The following is a 25,786-nucleotide window of genomic DNA, read 5'->3' as shown; positions in this document are numbered from 1 at the left end:
TTTTTCAATGAATATTATTAGAATTTTTGAAAAAAATTACATTTCCAGGAAGAATTTTAATTATTTTTATAAATAATTGAAATCTTGACGAGAATTTTTAATAAAAATTTTTAAATAATGGAATTATTGCGAAGAAATTTGTAAATAATTGAATTCCTGGGAAGAATTTTATTATTTTTAAAGATAATTGAATTTCTGTGAAGAATTTTATTATTTTTAAAGATAATTTAAATCCTGACGAGAATTTTTGGAAATTAATTGAATAAATTTTTGTGAAGAAATTTATTATCCTTGAAAATAATTAAATTTTTCCAGGAATTTTATTCAAAATAATTGAATTTCTAGAAAGAATTTTGATATTTATAAAGATAATTGAAATTATGAAAAGAATTTTATTTTAATTCCTAAAAATAATTTAATTTCTGGGAACAGTTTTGGAATTTTTATAGATATTTGAAATCTTGAAGATGATTTAATTTCTCGTAGGAATTTTATTATTTAAAAAGATAATTCAAATTTTGATGAGAAATATCTAAAAATGTTTCTAAATAATTGATTTTTTTCCAAAGTATTTTATTATCTTTGGAAATAATTGAATTCCTGTGAAAAATTTTATTATTTTTAAAGATAATTGAAATTTTGACGAGAAATTTCTAAAAATTTTTTAGAATAATTGAATTTTTGCGAATAATTTGATTTTTGAAAATAATTGAAATCTTGACGAGAATGTTTAGCAAATTTTTGAAAATAATTGAATAATTAAAAAGAATTCTATTATTTATTAAAGTAATGAAATTATTGCAAAAAAAATTGTAATTAATTGAATTCCTGTAAAAAATTTTATTATTTTTAAAGATAATTGAAATCTTGACGAGAATTTTTTTTAAATATTTGCAAATAATTGGATTTTGGAGAGAAATTGTATTACTTTTGAAAATAATTGAATTTCTGGAATAAATTTTAATGCTTATAAAGATAATTGAATTCTTGAAGAGATTTTTTTTTATTTTCAAAAATAATTGAATTTTATAAATTTTATAAATTTTATAATTGAATTTTGACGAAAAACTTTATACAAAAATAAATAATTTATTAAATAATTGAATGTTTATTAAAATTCAATTCTTATAAAGAATTTTAGCAACAATTTTTTAAATAATTGAATTCTTTTCACGAATTTTAATAAAATTTTTAGGAATAATTACATTTTTCGACGAATTAGATTAAAGTTTTATTAAAAGTAATTGAAATTCTGCAATGATTTTAATTATTCATGAAAATAATTGAATCCCTGTAATAATTTTATTATTTTTGAAAATAATTGAATTACTGTGAAGAAATTTATAAAAAATTTGTAAATAATTGAATTCCTGTGCAATTTTTATTATTTTATTAAAACAATTAAATGTTTGAGTAGAAACTTTATTAAAATTTTGTTTAAATAATTGAATTCTTTTGGAAAATTTTATTGAAATAGTGGATATTGCAAATCATTGAATTGAGGAAAATTTTTGAAAATAATTGAAATTTTATCAAGAATTTTATTCAAATTTTTCGAAAATAATTGAATTTCTGCAAAGAATTTTATTACTTTTAAAAATAATTGAAATTTTGACGAGAATTTTTAGAAAATTTTTAAAAGTAATTGAATTTCTGCAAAGAATTTTATTACTTTTAAAAATAATTGAATTTCTCCAATCATTTGTAATTTCTCTAAAATTCTCCAAATTATATCGTACAATTTACGAACTTTTCATCCTTTTTGAATGAAATTACGGACTTTTTTGAAAAAAAAATTTTTACTTTTAAGGACTTAAAGCAAATTTATGGACCTTTACCGGATTTTTGGACCTTGTTCGAGCCCTGCAATTTATTCAAATTCTAACTAGAAACAAAAAAAGTCGCCATTAAAAAAAAACTTGAAAATTCTTAAAATAAAAATATTTTAAAAATATTTTCTTACCTGTTAAAAAACAAAAAAAAAAAATTCAAAAGACTAAAACAGAACAAATTTTCAAAAAGTTCCACTATTTTCAAACTATAATTTATATCTCTTGAAAATAACTAAAAAAAAATAATTCTCTAAAGAATGTGTCAAAACTTCTGTAAATTTATTTCTTTAAATACTTAGCAACTGAACAAATTTTTACTTGTCACAATTTATTTATTATATTAACAAAATAAATATAATTAAATCCAGTTCGATCTAAAATTTATAACCAGTAATTTTAAAACCAGTGGAAAAAAACTCCAATAAAAAAACTTAAACTCAAAAATTTATCGAATCGAAATATAATCTACTGCAAATATTTTTTCCTTCAAAAACCCCAACTACTTATAATAGAAAAAATTATTTGAATTACAAAAGGAAAAAAAATGTTTTTTTTAACATAATTTCCTACTTTATTTTCTTCAAATAAAATGTTTAACTAGTCCAGAAGCTATTTTATTAAATAAGCAAACAGTAAAAAGAGAGAGATAAAAAAATTTACTCAACTGATCTGAATTTATTTCTTTTCAAGAATAATTCAAGAACCGAATTTATCTCATATAAACCGGTTGAAAAAAAAAACTTTTAATAAAAGAAAATAGAAAAAAATATTAAATATAAAACTATAAAAAGAATTATAGCAAACAAAATTTTTTTTCTGTATTTCTTTTTTAAATTCAAAGCGACTAAACTTTTAGAAAAGAGAATTTTATTTATCGGCAATGAGCGGAGAGTGGGGGGCAATGGGCGAGAGAGAGAAAAACGAGAATTTCTCTCTCGCTCTCATCGGCTAAGCTCCGCCCCCTTTCTTGTAACGCAAACACCTTACATAAGAATCGAAAAACGATACTCGAGGTCAAGTACATATTTACCTCCGGTATTGTAATTGAAATTAACAGTTTTATTTAGTTTATTCAATAATTTAAATTTCAACCAGCAAGGGCATTGAATTCAATATATTTAATTAGTAACAAATTTTTAAACAGAGATAAAGAGCTAATATTATATTTGAAAAATTGACTAATTGACAACAAACATAATTTTTAAATCCACGTGTTAATAAAATATATAAAAGATAATACGCAGTTTACAAAAGCCTTTTTTTTATCACTCATCAAATAGTATGGAGAAAAAAGGAATTTTGATTAAATAGTTACAAAAAAATTTTTTTATTCAAACAGTTTTTTTTTAAGAGAAAATTATTATTGAATATTTATTTGCCGGGAGAGCGTTAATGAACAAAAGGGGTTAAATTTCAATTTTCAAGTAAATAATTTTTACAATTTTAAATGAAAATGAAAATTAAAATTAAAAATTAAAACTAGAAATAAAAATAAAAGTAAAAGAAGAAGAAGAAGAAATAAAGTAAAAGAGAACAAATGATGCTAATTTTTAGTTGAAACGATCTAAAATTTAAGAGAAATAAGTAGAAAGAAGAGGAGTGAGATAGCCGAGGGGCTTTAGCGCTGCCTTTCCAACCACAAGGACCAGGGTTCGAAACCTACCACCGGGGATTTTTTTTTCACTACTAAAATCAGGGGGAAAATTCTCAAAAAAATTATTAATACTCTATTCTTAAAAGTATCACGATTTATATTTAGATTTTCAATTTTTTTTTTCCCTCATTTTCTTCAAGGGAAAAACTTCGTATTTGTCGTCAATTCTGACCTTGCTTGTAAATTCATTTAATTAAGAGCTAAAACAAGACCAAAAACGGTTTTATCTAGGCTGTAGCGAAGAGAAAAAAAATATTTATTTAGGTGGGCGCGCGCGACATCAACAACACAGACTTTTGCTAATGATCACCTACAAGAATTTAACAGGGATGCGAGAAAACTCGTTCACGAATGGAATTAAAAAAAAAAGACAAGAATTTCGCGGCTCCTTTTTGAGACTAGTCTCGTTATTTCTTTTTTTTCTATGATGAACTCACCTCATTTCGCTTGCAAAAAAAACTACTAATCAATAGCCATTGCTGGATTCATGTTACGAGATTCTATCCATGCTAATTGTCACTCTGAATTTACAAATAAACATGTTGAAGTGTTAATTATGTAAGATACAACTTAAATAGATTTCAGAAGTGTTTTTAAATAAATTAATTAATGACTATTTTGTTTACTACATTTTTTTTAGTCAGTTATTATTTACTTTGCTGAATTTTAATTATTTTTAAATTTTTAATACATGTTTAATCAAAATTCTCGAAAAATGAGATTATTTTTTAAAAATTTTATTTAAATTCGTCAAAAGAAATCAATTATTAAAAAAGTTGTTGATAAACTTCTTTTTGAGAATTCAATTTTTAAGAAGCATTGAATTATTCAATATAAATTATTTATTTTTGTATTTAAAAAATTCTTCTCAAAATTTAAATTATTTTCAAATATTTTTAAAAAAATTTTCGTCATGATTTCAATTATCTTTAAAAATAATAAAATTCTCCCCAGAAATTCAATTATTTTAAAAAGTTTTAATAAAATTCTTTGTAAAATTCAATTATTTACAAAGATAAAAAAAATTTTTCTTTAAAATTAAATTATTTTCAAAAAAATTTTTAAAAAAATTCTCGTCAAGATTTCAATTATCTTTAAAAATAATAAAATTCTCCCCAGAAATTCAATTATTTACAAAGATAAAAAAATTCTTCTTTAAAATTAAATTATTTTCAAAAAAATTTAAAAAAAATTCTCGTCAAGATTTCAATTATCTTTAAAAATAATAAAATTCTCCCCAGAAATTCAATTATTTACAAAGATAAAAAAATTCTTCTTTAAAATTAAATTATTTTCAAAAAAATTTTAAAAAAATTCTCGTCAAGATTTCAATTATCTTTAAAAATAATAAAATTCTTCCCAGAAATTCAATTATTTTCAAAAGTTATAATAAAATTCTTTGCAAAATTTCAATTATTTTTAAAAATTTTCTAAAAATTCTCGTCGAGATTTCAATTATATTTAAAAACAATAAAATTCTTAACAAAAATTCAACCATTTTAAAAAGTTTTAATAAAATTCTTTCCAGAAATTCAAATATTTTTAAAAGTTTTAATAAAATTCTTCGCATAATTCAATTATTTTTCAAAAGCTATAAAATTCTTTGCAATTATTCTATTATGTTTAAAAAATTTTTTAAATTCTCGTCAAAATTTCAATTATCTTCATAAATAATACAATTATTTCCAAAAATTCAATTACTTTTAGAAATTTTAATAAAATTCTTTGCAAAATTCAGTTATTTTTACTATTTTTTTTTATTTATTATTTTCAAAATTATTTATTTATTATTGACATTTATTTTCAAAAGTAATAAAATTCTTTGCAAAAATTCAAATATTTTCAAAAATTAAAAAAAATCTCTTCAAGATTTCAATTATCTTTTTAAATATCAAAATTCTTTCCAGAAATGCAATTATTTTCAAAAGTAATAAAATTCCTCTTCAAAATTCAATAATTTTCAAATATTTGTAAAAAATTCTCGTCAATATTTCAATTATTTTTAAAAATGATAAAATTCTACCCAGGAATTCAATTATTTTAAATAAAATTCCTTGCAAAATTCAATTATTTTCAAAGATAATAAAATTCTTCCCAAAAATTCAATTAATTTCCAAAAATTCTCGTCAGGATTTCAATTATCTTGCAAAATAATAAAATTCTTTACAGAAATTCAATTATTTTCAAAAGTAATAAAATTCTTTGCAAAAATTCAAATATTTTCAAAAATTAAAAAAAATCTCTTCAAGATTTCAATTATCTTTTTAAATATCAAAATTCTTTCCAGAAATTCAATTATTTTCAAAAGTAATAAAATTCCTCTTCAAAATTCAATAATTTTCAAATATTTGTAAAAAATTCTCGTCAATATTTCAATTATTTTTAATAATGATAATTATCATATATTATATGATTATGATAATTACGATAATTAAAGAATTTCCAAATAATTGAAATTTCACGTAAAATTGAATTGATGTAAACAAATGGATTTGAAAATTCTCAAAGAACTTTTTTAAAAATTATTAATTTCTCATAATTGATTTAAAGAAGAATTTTAGTTAAAAGTTCTAGAAAATAATAATTGAATTGAATTGATGAAAATAATCTTGAAGTACAATATTCTTATGATATAAAATCATGATTTTATCACTCGATCATCTTTAATTATTATAAAACAATATCTGGAAGAAAGTGATCACTCCGAGTCGAAGACTCGGAGTTTTTCCTTAAGACACTTTTCCCGCTTTTTCTACAGAAGAAAAAAAATCTATTTTCAATAATTGTATGAGAAAAAATGGTTCTATTTGATTTTTCAAACAATTCTATCTGTTATATATGTTGATCGATCAGAACTTCCAGATGATTGTGTAACGTGGCAACCATAATTCCTTTTTTGCACAGGACCACACGCCCAGTATCTGGTTTTTTTATACTCTGTAGATGGTAGCTCAAGAAAATTTCCTCGTATCAGCGAAAGTGCCACACTCGACATCCGATTTAATGTTATTGGAAATGCTCGGAAATCGACAATATTTCCGAGGATTTAATATTTATCAAAACAATAAGTCGGGGGGGGGGGGGGAATTCATTTTTTTCTAGAGCTACAACAAAAATCAAAAATAAACAAATAATTTTTTAATTAAATTAAAAATAATAGGAAATAAGCAGAAAATAATGATTTTAACAAATAGGAAAAATAAAAAAAATTGAAAATTAAGTACAGAAAGGTAAAAAATAAAAACAAAAACAAAAACAAAAATACAAAATAAAGTAAAATAGTGAAAAAAGAAAGTGAACAAATTCAAATCATAGACAAATGGCGGAAAATAAATTAAAATAATAAAAAAAATATAGTAAACAGTAATTTTGTAGTTTATACATAAAAGAGTTAAATTAAATTTTAAACTCTATTTAGAGGAAGCTTAATGGATTTAATTTTCAATATTTTAAACTATTAAGAGTTGAATTTGGATAAAAATTACAATCTTCGGTCAATGAGAAACGAATTAGTAAAGATAAAGATAAAGATAAAAATAAAAATAAAAATAAAAATAAAAATAAAAATAAAAATAAAAATAAAAAAAAAATTCCTTAAAATGAAAAAAATTTCTAATGACTAAAAATTGTTCAAAGAAACAAAAAAAAACCTAAACCTTCTTTCACAGAAAAAATTGACAGTAGAATAAAAATTGAAAAAAAAAAATTAATGAAGAAACAAAAAAAGAAGCATTGAATTTGATTTTAATACCAAAGATAATCTTAAAATTACAAAATCTTCACACATTTATAAATGTGTATAACATTCGAATGCTTATAAACGTGACGAACATTAATCATTTGGACACAAATGGTTGCCGGTAATTAAAGAGACAGTGAAAGTATAAAATACGCGCATAAGCCAAGAATATAAAACAGAAACATCTTTATGGCCTATTTTAATCGCCACAATATTCCTATGATGGACATAGTAGAGAAACAAATTACTACCACTTTATTCGAATTCTCATTCCTCCAAAACATAATCTTAAAATTTTTTATAAATCAAAGGAATTCAATTATTTAAAACACAATTGTACTTATTTTACTTATTTTTCAATAAATAAATAAATAAATTTTCATAAAATTTTTCAAAAAAATTAATTATTTAAAAAAATTTGTTATTATTAATTATTATTGTTTATTAATTTAATTTTTTTTTTAAATTTAATAAAATTCTTAGCAAGAATTGAGTCGTCAAATTTCGAAGCTACTTTTTTTTTACTACTTTTCTTCAGTCTTAAAGATAAAGTTACTTTTTAAAAATTAATTATCGAGTACAAAATCTGAGGACAAAAAAAAAATTCGCTCATTAAATCAGAACTAATAAATCTCTTTAAATACGTGAGAATATCTTTGAAAACTTGCATTATATTGAAAGCGTAATGTATGAAAAGTTATGAGGGTTTCACACAATATTGAGATAAAATAATTTCTATCTCAAATCTTTGTACATACATATATATACAATAAAGTTCCAATAAATCTCCAGTGAAAGGAAATTTAGTAAACGAGGATATTGTTCAATTAAGTGTCGATAATTTGATATTTTCCGATCCTGACAATTGAAATTCTAAATAGAAGCAATTTTAAGAGTTTAATTAACAAAAAACAGTTGAAATACGATATCAGCTGATCGAGGGTCAGCCATTTGCAATTTTCCCCCACCCAACCCTATTCCATCAAGGATAGAAAATAAAAAACAAAATGACTTCCACTATAATAAATATAATATATATATATATGTATATTAAGTATATAAATTGCTAATTTGGATTAAATACCAAATTAAATATAAATCCGCATCATAAATATTTAAATTTCAAAAAAATAATTATCACTTACCAATAAGTTCAAGTAATTCAAAAATTCGATTCGAGGGGGAAAAAAAGGAGCAAAGACTCACCTGAAACAAAAAGAGAGAAAAAGATTGTAAAATTTAATTTTCCATTAATATGGCTTTTAAACATAATAGAGCGTGACTAATCCAAATAAAATTAGTCTTCATTCTTATGACGCGAGAACAAATCAAGAAACATTTTATGTGCAGTGATAATAATCTCAATGAATATAATTGTATTGTTTTCGGATTTTTTCCTTCTTTCTTCTATAGAGATAAATCTATGGATTCAATTCAATAAACAGTTAATTTTTTTTCCTTTTCTTGTAATAATATTCTTATTATTCATATTCTTGTAAACAATATAATATAATGAGAATTGTGTTTATATTTTATAATAATAATATTGGTTTTCAATTAACGACAAGGACGTGTCTTGTACATATAATATATAAATGGAAACTTAATATCTTATATCTTTTTCGCTAATAAAGCGCACCTTGGAAATTCTTTCACTTATAAAAAATCATTTATTCACTTCTTTTTTATTTTTATTTTTTATTGCAATTTCCATTACTTCAAATTCGCTAATACAAGAAATCAAAAAACTATTATCAAAAATTATAATCAAATTCTTTAAAGCGATTCAATTATTTTAAAAAAATATTCGAAATTCAATTATTTTCAAAAATTAAAAAAAATTCTTCTCAGGAATTCAATTATTTTTGAAAATTTTAATAAAATGCTTTGCAACTATTCAATTATTGCCATAAATAATAAAATTCATCGCAGGATTTCAATTATTTTTGAAAAATTTTTTTTGAACAATATTTTTTGCTCGAAAAATGTAATTATTCTTAAAAATATAATTTCAATTTCTCGAGAAAATCAAATATTTAGAAAAAATGTTTTTTTTAAATTCTTTGAAAGAATTCAATTATTTGCAAAAATTTTGGAATTTTTCACAGGACTTCAATTATTTTTAAATATTTTAATAAAATTTTTGGAAAGAAATCAATTATTTTAAATACAATTTTAATTAAATTTTTTTGAAATAATTCAATTATTCTTTTAGATTTTAATAAAATTCTTCCGAACAATTCAATTATTTACATAAATAATTCTTCGAAAGCAATCAGTTATTAAAGATAAATAACAAAATTATTTCCGAAAATTCAATTATTATGAGGCATTCTTAATAAAATTCTTTGCAAAATTCAATTATTTTCAATAAATAACAATATTCATCACAAGAATTCAAATATTTCTAAAAGTAATAAATTAATATTTTTAAAAATTTGAATTAAAACTTTTTTTAAATAAAATTCTTCACAGAAATTCAATTATGTTGAAAAATTAAAAAAAAATTCTAGTCAAAATTTCAATTATCTTTATAAATAATAAAATTCTTTTCCAAAATTTAACTATTTTAAAAAATTTTAAAATATTCTTGTCAAAATTTCAATTATCTTTGTAAATAATAAAATTTTTTCCCAAATAATCAATTATTTTTAAAAATAAAAAAATTCTTTTCCGAAATTCAATTATTTTCAATTAATTTTCAAAAATTCTCGTCAGGATTTCAATTTTATTTAAAAATAATAAAATTCATTTCAAAATTCAATTATTTTCAAAATTTTTTTTAAAAAACTTCTTGTCAGGATTTCAATTATCTTTAAAAATAATAAAATTAATCCCAGAAATTCAATTATTTTAAAAAGTTTCAATAAAATTCTTTGTAAAATTCAATTATTTACAAAAATTTTTTAAATTCTTGTCAAAATTTTAATTATCTTTGTAAATAATAAAATGCTTTTTAGGAATTCAATTATTTTCAAAAAAATTTAATAAAATGCCACACAGACATTCAATTTTTCTCAAAAATTTTAATAGAATTTTTTTAAAAATTTAATTATTTTTAAAAACTTTTTGCAATTCAATGATTTTCAATATTTACTATTTTCATAAAATTTCCAAACAGAATACAATTATTTAAAAACATTTTTGTAAAAATCTTCGTAAGAATTCAATTCTTTTCGTGAATAATAAAAATTTCTCCGGAATTCAATAATTTAAATTAGAATTTGCATAAAAAATTAGTCGATAGAAATTAATTATTTAAAAATTTTTATAAAATTCTTTGCAAGAATTGAATTATTTTTATAAATATTAAAATTTTTTCAATTTTTTTGTCAATTTTTGAATTATGGGCAAAATATGGCAAAAAAAGGGGAGATAAAAATAAGGTTTTTTTTAAATTTTTAAAGTTTGCTGTTTAAAATCTTCTAAAAAATAGTAATGAAATTTATAAATAAAAAAATATAAAAAATATAAGTGTAAAAAATATAATAGAAAAAGAAGTCAATAAAATAACGAACAATTACCATTTTCATTCGATTTTTCCCATGAAAATTCGATTACACGTTTTACGTAAATTATCCTATTCTAGAAAGCATTAAAATTCCTAAATTGATTGTTTCAGGAAAGAAATTTTTACTGCAATTTTGTCAGTTCATCGTAAAGCAATTTTTCTATCCATAACAAGTAAAAAAAAAATTGAAATTTCAATAAAAATAAAATGTTTTCACCTTAAAAACGAAACACTTTACTTTTCATTGCGTCAAATTATAAAAACCTTATATAATATAAAATTAGTTATAAAATACCCTATACAAGAAAGTGTAAACAATGATCTATCTAAATTACAATTTCCTTTCAACAATAGAAAGTCGAATGATCCATTTTTCTTTTAAATTCACCATTAAAAAAAACTGTTTTTACGATTTAATGTGTTTTACCATCTAACGTTTAAACGATAATTGTTTAAAAACAAAATAAATTTTTCAGTTCCATTTAGAAATCATTTATTTTTAAAATAAATTTTTAATTAATTAATTTTAATTTTTTTTTTAATTAAAATTTTTTTAAAATTTTTTTTGTCATTTATTTTTATTTTTTTTTTTTTAAATGGAAATGGTTTCTAATGGAATTGAAAATTTATTTTAAAGAAAAAATTAATAAAATTAATAAAAGAAAAAATTTATTGTAAAATTATAAAGATTTAAAAAAAAAATTTTTTTTATCTTTATAATTTTACAATAAATTTTTTTTTTTCAAAAATGAAGCTGTGCAAAATAATATTCTTTTAAAAATTACTTTGCGGCGCCCTCTTTTCTTAACAATGTGAAAGTTTGAAGGTTAAACGCATTTAACTTGAATTTGTTTGTATAGTCATATTTTTTCGAGAAAAAAGGAAGATTCTTTAATGTAGACTAGTTTGTAACAATGCAAAAAAATTACGTCAGAGAAAAATATAATAATTTTTTTTTTTTTGCTTAACGATTCTTGAGTGCGTGCACTTTAAGAGACTCTTTTATTATTTTTTTTTTACAATTCTTGACATGCAACACAAGTAGGTGGTATTATCAATCTCAGAGGAGCATTGTTCATTGTTATAGCTTTGCACCTGTTCCATAGCACAACTGCGCGAATTCGAGGGACTTGTGGGTCAAGGAAGTCTCGATGACCTGCTACCGCAATATTGTACATTTTATACTCTTAAACCAAAAGCCTGTATTTAACATCAATTTCTTAAAATTACTAAATTTTCCCCGACCAAATTATTTTTTAAATGCTCTCTTTAAAAGTGACTATAAAAAAAAAGAAACGACTCTTATAAGATTGAAATGAACTTCTGTTAACTTTTATATTTACTTTGACCCAATTTCTTCATTTCTCATTTTTCGTAGAAAAGAATTTAAATCCTATTTTAACTAATTTTGATTCTATTTTAAATGTTTCATTTAGTATTTTTGTAATTTTTCGATTAAGAATTGAAAAAAGAATTCTATCTAGAATTACGGTGCAAAAACTGCTGAAATACGGTATCAGCTGATCGAGAGTCAGCCATATTTTGAAAGCAATTGCGCATGCGCGACTCTCGCCCTCTCATTGGCTGAAAATAGCGCGCCTTTTTTTCAAATAATTTCTGTTAGGAAAACAATTTTAAAAGAAATTTTTATCTACAATGTAAATGAATGTGTTCTATTTTATTTTCAATAAATATTTCGTTAATGTTCTCTATACTTTTGACACTAAAAAAAAAAACGAAATAAAAATTCAGTTATGTAATTTTAACACATAATACAAACAAAAGAAATTAAACACAAATAGATTAGAATATGTACCAGAGAAATTTAAATTTGTCCTTGACTTTTATGTATTTTATGTGTACGTAATACCGTTACTGAAAAATGAGAAAAAACATGTCTTATTAAATAATTACAACAATAGATTTTTCATGTAAATACTTGCTAACCTTGAAGGTTTACACACACGATGATGGAGGAGGTTTTTGAAGAAGGGGGCCACGAGTTTTTAAAATCTTCTTAAAAAATTCCTGTTAAAAATGTTTAAAATGTTTAGAAATGTTTAAACAAAAAAAAAAAAAAAGTAAAAAAAGAATAAAGAAAAAAAATAAGTAAAAAAAAAGAATAAAGAGGAAAAATAAGTAAAAAAAAAGAATAAAGAGGAAAAATAAAAGAAAAAATGATGACGATCGAAAAAGTAATTCATAAAATGTAAATTTTAATGAGATTTCTAATAAAGACAGATTCAATAAATATTGCTGAGGAAATTCTCAAGCATAACGGGAGCAATAAAGAATGAACAGAGGTATTATGTGGCTATGTATTAAAAAATGCAAATATGGCTCAATAGTGTAAACATACTTTTACAGCAACGTTCACATCTTTGAATGCCACATTTATTGGAGTTCAACAATATTTCGTAACGAGAATTTTATTATTCCAAAGTTTTAAAGATTTTATTGCACACTTCTTTGGAATTTGCATCTTACATTCAGAAATAGATTTTAAATAATATATTTTAATAAAAATTTTCGTTTTTTTTAAATTGTTCCATTTCACCATTCTCTGGGTCTCTCAGACCCTTGAATTTTTGAAAATTTGCGCAGGAGCAAAAAAAAAGAGAAAAAAAAATATCGGTTGCTATATTAAAATAAAAATAGCTAATTATCATTTTGAACCTAAATTCGACATTCGAATCATATGAACACAAATATAAATATCGAGAACGTGGCTCACGACCCAATAAATTAAATCACTTCTCTAATACTTTATTTCTATTCGTAACACGACAGAATCCGAAGAGACTAATAAGAAACATGTTGATCCTATCAATAAAATAGAGCGCACCCTTTTCAATGGTGTTTCAAACTTATTGTCAAAACGAATTTTATAAGTTAATGATTACGAATTTTAAAAAAGATACATAAATTACGATGTCACGAAACAAGAATTATTGTAGAGCGGATAAAACAATTATACGCTTGAAATTGGCACAAAATGATTTATACTTCACAAAGCAGGACTGAACTAATTGCAATTAGAAATTTCTTCTTTATAATATAATATCAAGAGAGAGAGAGAGAGGAAATATAATTCAAATGGCAATTTTTACATTTTTATTAAATTCTATTTTATGTTTTCAATAGAAATTTATAGAAATACAAGTCAAAATTAAAATCACTCTTTGGTATTGAATTTTATATTCAAATTTTCTCTAGTTAATTATTATTATTATTATTATTATCACATGCGCATATGAAGTTACACATGTACACAAATCTCATTCACATGTACACACAAATCACATATACAAATAAATTAACACATATAAAGTAACACATGTACACAAAACTCATTCACATGTACACAAAACGCTTGCACATATACACAAAATTCGAGAGCAACTTATTAAAAAAAAAAAAAGTAGAATTAGGTTGACTTAAAATCATATTCTCAAAGTTACACATTCATATATAGACAAAACACAAGCACATGTGCATAAAACAACTGCACATATACAAAACTAATGCATATGTGCATAAAGCATCTACAAAAATACATAAAACTCATGCACATATGCATAAAACACATGCACATATGCATAAAACTCATGCACATATCCACATACAGATATATACATATATACTTGTGTGAAATTGAAAATGCTTATGTTTTTTGTATATGTGAATGTGTAAACATTCACATATGCAAAAAACATATGCATTTTTAATTTCACATATACACTATACACCTGCACATGTACCGAAAATTTATTCACATATACATAAAACATGCACATGTGCATAAAACTCATGCACATATACAAAAAATATGTGTGTACATAAAATAAAATATATAAAGTATATTAAAAATAGCATACAGTGGCGTTAGATCATGTATAATATTAACAGTAATATTACATCCCTCTTGGATTGATCTATAGTGGCTTATATATTACAGTTTATTAATTATTATTTGATCATATAGTTGATTGCAGATTATTAATAGGCAAATTTTTTTTCAAAGACACATTACAATTAAGTCGTGAACTTTACGTTATTTCGTTTATTTCCCACAGTCGCGATATTCGTGTAAAGCCACTGTGTGTCAATATATATATATAAACACACATACACATGTGGGATTGAAAGTTACGTTATGCAACGACTTGTTATATTTTTCATCCACTTGTATATCAACCTTGAAACTTTATTGAACAGTGATCGCCTCTTTCGCCTTCTCTGTGCAAAAGCAATGTCATTTATTTTAATCTGCTGGGCCTCAACATTTGAACAAGAGAATTTTTTATCCACCCCAAAAGAATAGAAAATAAATTTTGATAATATAAATGTCCGCTTAAGCTTTGATGCATGCTTTGATGCATACTTTGATACTATAAATAACTTTGATATAACTTTGAAACTATAAATAACTTTGATATAACTTTGATACTATAAATACTAAATACAATTCGATATAAAATATAAATGCTGTACCAATACATTAATTTACCCTTAAATTCTTGTTTTCAATAATATAATAGATTATAATAGAAATAGTAAAAAGTCGTCAGTTTCAATATATAAAATGTAAAGAGAAAACTTGTGTACCAGCCCAGTTTAATATATGTGTGTATATGCACATATAACATTCAGGATCTGTATCTTTATACACAAGTAATTTTATCAAAGTGAATGTTGACATGGATAAACTATCAGTGTACATAAATTTAACAATAAAATAATTTAATACAACAATTCATGGTAAATCAGTCTTTTCAGGGGGAAATAGAGTTGGGCAATTACCTATAGATAAAATATTTTAATTCTTCTCGAGAATATAGAGGAGAATATTCTCCTTTAGACAAATATTTATGCACATATACCGAAAACGCATGCACATATGCATAAAACGCATGCACATGTGTATAAAATGCATGCACATGTGCATAAAAGTCGTGCACATGTGCAGATACAGATATATACTTACATGTTCACATGTAAAAAAGGCATATATTTAAGTTCACATATACACAATACAGAACTCATATAACCAAAATTCATACAAATATACATAAAAATCATGCACATGTGCATAAAACTTATGCACATATGCATGAAGCTCATACACATATGCATAAAAATTATGCACATATGCAAAATTCATACAAATATACATAAAAATCATGCACATATGCATAAAACGCATGCACATGTGCATAAAAATTATGCACATATGCAAAATTCATACAAATATACATAAAAATCATGCACATGTGAATGAAACGCATGCACATATACCCAAAACTCATGCACATGTACACATAAACAGATATACGAATACAAAAAATTATAAGAAGTTTTTAATAAATAAATTATAAGTACAGTATAAACATGTATAAAATTTAAAAAGAATAAAAAAAAATTCTTTTCTAATCGCATTTTTTTTAAACTCGACTCCAGAGGAAAAATTTGATTCCAGCCGTTCAAAAATTGTAATATTTTTTGCTGTTACGCAGTAAAATAATATATTTAAAAGTAGTTACCAACATTTAAATATTATTACACTTTTTAAAATTTCCTCTTCAACACACTCAAGGAAAGAAACAAATGTAGAGTATTTTAACAGCAAAATAGCATGGGAAAAATTCTGTTATTTTCTGTGAGAAAAAATAGGAAATTTTATTTTTTTTATCCTTATATTATGTAAATTGTGCTGATTTTCGGAATCACAGAAGCAAAAAAAGGAAAAAAAAATAGAGTCAATATAAGGAAATGGAATAATGTAGAGATATATACTATGTATATAATATAAAATAGAAGGAGCAAAGAATGGCGATAAACATGTTTTGACTATACACTTTCACCGGAAACTCCGCATGGCATTTTATGGTTATTGAAATGATCTATTTATTATCGTGAAAAGAAACAGTGAATTAGGCGCGTGATATTATTCCGCGATATATTAACATTATTACTAGTAAAGGGGAAGAAAAAAAATTTAAAAAAAATTTTTTTTCAATTTTTTTATCACTCATTATTACTATTAGTACTGTAAAAATATGCAAATATTAATTGTAAATAAACCATTGTACAAGTTTTTTTCTTTCTTTCCTTTTTTTTGTTTTTTTTTCTTTTTGTTTTTTTTCTTTCCCATTTCTGTTTTTTTCTCTTTTTTCATATTTTTGTTTTTTTTATTTATTCTTTTTTACTTTTTATTTAAAAAAATTTTTTTTCTTTTTTTGTTGTTGTTTTTATCTTTTTCACTCTTTCCTTTTTGTGTCTCTCTTTCTTTTTCCTTTAATACCTTGTCATTTCGTGAGAATTACCTAAAGATAATTAAGGACATGAAATAATTGCAGTTAAGATCCTGCGAAATGATATATTTAGCAAGTTCCCGCAATTCTATTATGGTGGGTGAAATATATTGAAGGTCAATGTACTTCCCCTCGTGGTGTTGGTGTCACCTTACAATTGAATTCTTGCGGTTATTTTATACACGCATTTTTCATATTCTTGAATCTAGCGTAATATTACATTTGGATAGTTGCGAAAAAAATGTTTATACCACAGAGGTAATTATGGAACATCAGGGGTAATGTAGAAAAAGTTTTTTTGCTATTAAAAAAAAGATAAATAAAATTTGAAACCTTTTTTGTATCTTAAAATTAAGAGAATTCGAAAGTAGCTTATTTTTAAGAAGAAAAGTAGATCATATTCTCAAAGTTACACATTCATATATGCACATGTGCATAAAACACATGCACATGTGCATAAAACATGTGCACATGTGCATAAAACATATGCACATGTGCATAAAACGTATGCACATGTACATAAAACGCATGCACATGTACATAAAACACTTGCACATGTGTATAAAACTCATGCACATGTGCACATACAGATATATACTTTCATATTCACATGTACAAAAAATACATATGGATTTTCAATTTCACATATTCACTATACACCTGCACATGTACCGAAAATGCATTCACATATACATAAAACATGCACATATGCTTAAAATACTTGCACATATACATAAAACACATGCACATGTACATAAAACCGAAGGATTTTTAAAATCTATATGATTTAAACTCTATTTAACGATTTATTTATGCTAAATTCTATTCGAAAAGCAGATAAAACTTTTTTCCCTGCAATTCAATATGGAAAAAAGGTGAAAATATTCCTTTTCTCGCGTTCACGGAAAAAATGAAATACTTTTAAAACTAATAGAATTATATATACATAATATGTAGTATATACCTATAGAATGTAAATTGCAATTATGTAAACGTTTCGAAGAACAAATTATGTTATTATGATAATCTAGGGTAAAGAATGAAGAAAAGGAAAATATTTCTAAATGCAATTAATTCCATAGACACTTTGGTTTGTGAGAAATCGTGTAATTCTCCCGATGTGTGAAATAATATCGAAATTTCTCATGTATAAGCGCGCGCGCCCTAATCTAGGAGAAAATGTTATAATCAATATAATAGGGTAGGTAAAATTACAAGTGATCGCAAGAACATGAGGACTTTATGGAAAGCTGTTTCGTTCACTTGTCTCTCTTATTTTCATATCACTTTAGATTAATTAATTCTAATTGATTTATTACCATATCGACTTTGTGCGATAATTATAAAGTCGTACTGTTGTGCACAGTATTTCCCAACTTGTGTTTTAATTCTAAATCATTAATTTCAACAAGTGTCCCGCACCAACTCATCTCTTTGCATTTCATCTCTAAAAATTACAAAGCTGTAATTCTTCTAAAATTCAAACAATATTTGTTGCAATTTTCAAAATAAAATTATTCAAAACTTTAAGAACTTTATTTCAAAATTGAAATTTTAATTTTTTTAAAAATTTTTTTCAATAATTTAAAATTTGTAATCCTACTTTTTCCAATTACAGTTGGAAATCGAAAGACTTTGAACGGAAAGGAAGATTGAAATCAATAACGCGACTATGTAAGAATTGTATGGGTATGAAAGTGATATCCTGTGACATATCCGATGACTTCGACCTACAGCATTCACTACTCGAGTTCTTTTATGCATGAATGAATATTAATACATATAACAGATCGTTAGAGGTGAATAGATTTATATTTTGTGGCAAAAGTGACACGCTTAACCGCATTACATTTTTATTTCCAAACATTTTTCTCTAGGTACACTTGTAAGTATCGCCATTACTATTCGATTATTCTCAGCAATCTGTCCTTCAGGGAAATTGAAAACAATATTTCTTCAAATCTCAAAATTAAATTATTTTCTTATATTCAACCTAATTATTTACAATTATAGAAATTAAATTTTTTAGAACTATAAAACATGACAGAGTGATAAAATCATTATTTTATATTAATAAGAATATTGTACATCTTTAAAGTTATTTTCATCATTTCAATTCAATTATTATTTTCAAGAATTTTTAACTAAAATCCTTCTTTAAATCAATTAATTTTCGAAAAAGTTCACTGACAATTTTTAAATACATTTTTTTACAATATTCAATTTTACGAAGTTCAATTATTTGGAAATTCTTCAATTAAATATATATATATATTAGAAAATAAAAACTTCAAATAATCTAAAAAAATATATTTTTAAATCAATTTTTATTAGAAAATTCTACTAGAATTCAATTATTTAAATACAATTCTTCTGGGAAGAATTTTACTACTTTTAAAGATAATTGAAATTTTGACGAGAATTTTGTAAAAAATTTTTTAAAAATTGAATTTTGGAGAAAAGTTTTATAACTTTTGAAAATAATTGAATTTCTGAAATGAATTTTGATATTTATACAGGTAATTTAAATCTTAAAGAGATTTTTTTTAAGTTTCGAAAATAATTGAATTTTGGAGAAGAATTTTATTTCTTTTGAAAATAACTGAATTTTGCAAAGATTTTTATTAAAACTTTTAAAAATAATTGAAGTTTTAGAGAAGAATTTTATTAATTTTGAAAATAATTGAATTCTTGTGATGAATATTTTAAATTATGAAAATAATTGAATTTTGCCAAGAATTTTATTAAAATTTTTGAAAATAATTGAATTTTAAAGAAGAGAATTTTCTTACTTTGGAAAATAATTGAAATCTTGATTAGAATATTTTTAAAATGTTTGAAAATAATTTAATTTTTGCAAAGATTTTTATTAAAACTTTTAAAAATAATTGAATTTTTAGAGAAGAATTTTATTAATTTTGAAAATAATTGAATTCTTGTGATGAATATTTTAATTTATGAAAATAATTAAATTTTGCAAAGGTTTTTATTTAAAATATTTAAAATAATTGAATTTTTAGATAAAATTTTAATAATTTTGAAAATAATTGAATTCTTGTGATGAATATTTTAATTTATGAAAATAATTGAATTTTGGAGAAGAGAATTTTATTACTTTGGGAAATAATTGAATTCTTGTGATGAATATTTACATTTTTGAAAATAATTGAATTTTGCAAAGGATTTTTATTATTTTTGAAAATAATTGAATTTCGGAGATGAATTTAATTATTTCTAAAGATAATTGAAATTTTGACGATCATTTTTAAAAATTTTTGAACATAATTAAATTTCTGCGTAGAATTTTACTACTTTTAAAGATAATTGAAATCTTGATTAGAATATTTTTAAAATGTTTGAAAATAATTTAATTTTTGCAAAGATTTTTATTAAAACTTTTAAAAATAATTGAATTTTTAGAGAAGAATTTTATTAATTTTGAAAATAATTGAATTCTTGTGATGAATATTTTAATTTATGAAAATAATTGAATTTTTCAAAGGTTTTTATTGAAAATATTTAAAATAATTGAATTTTTAGAGAAGAATTTTATTACTTTTGAAAATAATTGAATTCTTGTGATGAATATTTTAATTTATGAAAATAATTGAAATTTTGACAAGAATTTTATTAAAATTTTTGAAAATATTTGAATTTTGAAGAAGAGAATTTTATTACTTTGGGAAATAATTGAATTTTTGTGATGAATATTTAAATTTTTGAAAATAATTGAATTTTGCAAAGGATTTTTATTACTTTTGAAAATAATTGAATTTAATTATTTCTAAAGATAATTGAAATTTTGACGAGAATTTTTTTAAATTTTTTTTATAATTAAATTTTTGCGAAAAATTTTATTACTTTTAAAAATAATTGAATTGCGGACTTTACGGACTTTTTTTTTAAAAAAAACTGACTTTTACGGACTTGAAGCCAATTTACGGACATAATTAATAAAATTAATTAACACAACAAATACTTTGAATACAGTAAACATATGAAAAAAATAACACAACGGCACAAGTGTTTTGTGAAAAAGGAACCGGTTAGGATTGTAAAGTTATGAAGAAAAAAAATCTTTTAGAAAGTATATTTGAAGCAATGCGGTAGTTTGATGATCGAAACCCTTCACTGTACCAATTTTTTGATGAATAATGCATCGTCAAAATAAGTAAATAAAGGAAGGGGAAAAAAAGAAATAAAACTGGATGTATTGAGCAGTGCTTTCTGGAAATTCAAGTAGCTCGTAAATTCGATCACCTGTCATCAATTTCGATGCCTGAATGAACATACCCATCGATTCTTATATGTACCTAAATCAACAGTGAGCTTGTCACAATTCAGAATTCATTTATTTTTTCACAAAAAAAAAACGAAAGAAATAAACAAAACTTTAAATCTTCTTAACACGGATTTAATCTCTGTTGTTGAATTAGCAAAAAACAAATGAAGGTCAAGTTCAATTTTTCAACTTTAGGTTAAATAGAAATTAATTATTAGGCCGAGGAAAGAGGTCATATAAAGAATACAACTTTTCAAAAATTAGGTTAAATAAAAATGGGGTCAACTAAAGAATAGGTCAAATAAAAATAAGGTCAAATAACACCGAGCTCTATCAAAGAATAGGTCAAAGAAGAATTAGACGAAACCAGAAATATAAACAAAACTCAGATGATATAAGATTAATTGATCAATCAAGAAATTCAATTAAAAATTGTAAAATAAAAAAAAATCTCTAAATCACTATAGATGAAAAACGTTTAATGCTTTAAAAAAAATTATAAACACACGGAAGTATTCTATTTTTGTCAAGAGCCTAGCATCTGTTGAAGTTAAACAATTTCTGCAGCTAATGATTGCCATTACACACTATAAAGTATTATCTACATCGAATTGCTATCAGGTCAGAATCTGAATCTTTGGAGCGTGAAAGGAGTTGGAAGCGTGGGGTTACTCTCTGCTGCATTTGAACCTTATGATAGAGCACAAACACATACATAATATAAATAAGTTGCGAATAAGAGAGTATTTAGTGTCTGTGGGCCTTTCTCTAAAACAATCTTTGTACTCCAAAAGTCAGTGCACTCAATGAGAAACTAATCATATTCTATAAACTACTAACTTCTATTAACTGTTAATTTTAACACATGTTCAATATATTAACAATTATTTTCAAATCTACTCCAAAAAAATTAGTTCTACTAATTTTTACTCATATTATTTTTACTCCCTTCATATATAGGGAATTTTCCAAACAAGTAATATTTTAAAAAAAGTTATCTTAATAACACCACTTTGTGAAAAATCACCCATTATAATATTAAGAGCCTAACATCATGTCGAGTCGATAATAATCATTCGTGACATCCCGTGGCATTCACCTTCTTTAGCACTACTCTTCATGAAATGCACACATATATTTATATGCATATTACCAGACACCACATAATCGCTTACATAAGGATAATAATTTCTATGATAAATGCCACTAACTTCTCTCTATAATCTTAATTTACGCGTTGACAGTGTACATTGCAAATAATATAAATCCAAACTTTATTTTTGCAAATTATTACATCAATTCAAGCGCACACTCGGCTCGAGAGAGAAAATTAAGAAATTCAAAATAGACAAAAAATTATAATATATCCCGCATTAAAAATTCATATATTTCTCAAGTTTTTGGATCATAATTTTACAGATTAGAGTTTCAATAATTATATATACAGTTACGATGTATATATTCGCAAATCGCAATATTTAAAATTTTAAATACTTTGAGAAAAAATATCTGAACTCGCTATTTGCAGGGTGTCTACTAATTACGTTCAAAAAAATTCCCGATTTTTTCCTAATTTTTCCACGATTTTTTTTTCTCATCTTTGATTTCGAATAAAAATAAATTTACAAATGGATTTCAAATTTGTTTATAAGAGTTTTTATGAATAATTAAATTCTTTTGACGAGTTTAAATATTTTGAAAATAATGTTTTTTTAAATGATTAAAAATTTGAAAAATAACTAAATTAAACAAAGAAATTTTTCGATTTTTTTAAAATAATCTTGTCTTTTTATAATTATAATTGAAAATTTGATTCTTTGAATTTTATTAAAATGTATTGATTTATGTATTGTTATTATTTATGAAAATAATTAAATGTTTGAGTAGAATTTTATTAAAATTTTTGAAAATACTTTAATTTTGGAAAAGAATTTTATTATTTTTAAACATAATTGAAAACTTGACAAGAATTTAAAAAAAAAATTTTTGAAAATAATTGAATTTCTGGGAAGAATTCTATTATTTTTAAATATAATTGAAATCTTGAGGAGAATTTTTAGAAAATTTTTGTAAATAATTGAATTTTGGAGCAAAATTTAATTATTTTTAATGATAATTGAAATTTTGACGAGAATTAAAATCAAATTCTTGAAAACAATTAAATTTAGGAAAATAATTTTATTATTTCTGAAAATAATGGAATTTTTGGAAAAAATTTTATTTTATTTGAAAATAATTGAATTTTAGGAAATAATTTTATTATTTTTGAAAATAATTGAATTTCCAGGAAGAATTTTATCATTTTTAAATATATAATTAAAATATTGTAGAGAATTTTTAGAAAATTTTTGAAAATAATTGAATTTCTGGAATGAATTTAATTATTTTTAAAAATAATTGAATTTCTGCCCACGTAAAAAAATGTTTCCGGGAATTGGACCGAGAAATTCTCGGGACTCTCCCGGGAAATTTTCGGGAATTTCTAGGTTCAATTCTAGAAAACTTTTTCACGTGGGAAGAAATTAATTTAAACTTCTTTTTATGACAATTTTGATCTTCTGATATTTGGCGGCTGGGGTTACTTTTATTTAAAACTGCTTAAAAACTACAGAAAATTTTCTATCGTCCAGGATGTTATTCAGCAACATCCCAGCAACAATCTAGGTTGTTAGCAGTCCATAAAAGAAAAGAATTTTTTTTTTTTTTTTTTTTTAAATAATTGAATTTCTGGAAAGAATTTTATTATTTTTGAATATAATTGAAATATTTAAGGTAATTTTTTAGAAATTTTTTGAAAATAATTAATTTTAAAAAATAAAATTAAAAAAATTTATAAAATTGCTTCCACTCTTTTAGATACAATTGTATAGTTCCTTGTCCTATTAAATTTTTTCTCCATTCTCAAAATATTGTTACGATTAAATTATCTAACAATATAATAAATCATATGGTTGGAAAAAAGAATTTCCAACGATGACCAATCGTTATATATATACTTTTAGAGAATTTTACTCCTTAAATTAACTTTGATATTTATTGCAAGTTGCTGTTGAGAGAATGCTCGTAAAATCTAATAGGGAACAATCAAAATTTTCTTGTTTAACAAGATATAGTTGCTATGTTCAATGTAAAAGTTTAGTGCTCCAGTATAGTAACAGCTTCTTCGTTATTTATATAATTTATTTTTAAACTTTGCATTTTCCTACATTCATGAGAGTTATAAATCTATCAATATTCACACATCTGAACTCTTAAATATTATAAGAGTTGTAAAAAGTTGTTGATATATATATATAAAATTAGAGAGGGTGAGAAAGAAAAAAAAAAGGAATAAGGAAATTTAGATTTTAACACTTGTGTGCTAGTTCTAAGTCAATTAGAACCTATTACGTCAAGGAATATATAGAGGAAGAGAGGTATTGTTTTTTCTACTTTCTTATAGACTCCAAAGAATCCATATACGGTAGGCTGGATTTCCAACCGGAGATCGATTCCCTTCACCTTTTTTTTCAATTCTTTTCGCTTCCTTTTGATCTCTCAAAGAGATATATAAAAATTCTATTGGCACAAATTTAACTTTACGACTATTATTAATGCTTTATTTCTCATATGTTGGATTTTAGTTTTTTCAATGCGTTTTTACTTTCAGTTAACAAACTTTTTTTCTCCCATCAAAACATTGACATCGAAAATAACATTAAATCCAATTATCTGATAATTGGATAATCTGATAATTGGTCTTTCTTTCTATAATATTTGTAAGAAAGAACCGTTACTGAGAAGTATAGACTGATTTTTAACGATAGTGAGAAAAAAGCTCTTTTCCGTACTAGGGATTGAAATACCTTCTTTTAAGCACTAGGGGAAAAAAGAATAATTTCCAACCCTAGTAAACTTGCCAAATTGTAACTAAATGCTGTAAAATACCTTTTAATATTTCCAAACAGTAGTACACACAGAAAAGAAATTTAAAATAGAGGGGAAAATTAATTTTATTAATTAATTTTATTACCATCAATATTGTTTAATTATTAAACTTTGTTAAACATGTTAATTATTAAATATAAACTATAAATTAAATTTTTTAAAAATTGTTTCATTCTTAATAATAATAATCATGGTAATAATATTAATTATCATTATAGTAATAATAAAATAATATTTCAACAATATAAAAAAGAATTGCATTAAGAATTTCCTAGTTAGGAAAAATTTTTTTTCTGAAAAAGTGGAATATATTCCATGTATTTGTGGTGTAAACATGTGCGTGGGATTCGTTACTCTTTTTTTCCCCTGTATTGAGTACAGTATACTAATATTTTACAAGGAAATATTGAATATCATAGCATGAACGGTGATTTCCTTTCGATACGCTCACGCGACCTTGATAAGTATATAGACACGATGCGTTCATGCAATCGAGCATTATATATTATCAAAATTTTCTATGCCAA

General features: G+C 23.0%; 1 protein-coding gene across 5 annotated transcripts in view; it reads right to left on the bottom strand.

Annotated features, from left to right (window-relative positions):
* The window catches only part of LOC122506588 (angiopoietin-4), a 190,291-nt gene that overhangs the window by 93,606 nt on the left and 70,899 nt on the right, over positions 1-25,786 (bottom strand). The window lies entirely within an intron of this gene.

The sequence above is a fragment of the Leptopilina heterotoma genome, unplaced genomic scaffold (genome assembly GCF_015476425.1).
Source record: "Leptopilina heterotoma isolate Lh14 unplaced genomic scaffold, ASM1547642v1 Lhet_42, whole genome shotgun sequence".
In the NCBI taxonomy this organism is placed as follows: Eukaryota; Metazoa; Arthropoda; class Insecta; order Hymenoptera; family Figitidae; genus Leptopilina; species Leptopilina heterotoma.
Note: the sequence above shows the minus strand (reverse complement) of the source record. Positions and strands in the feature narration are given on the sequence as shown.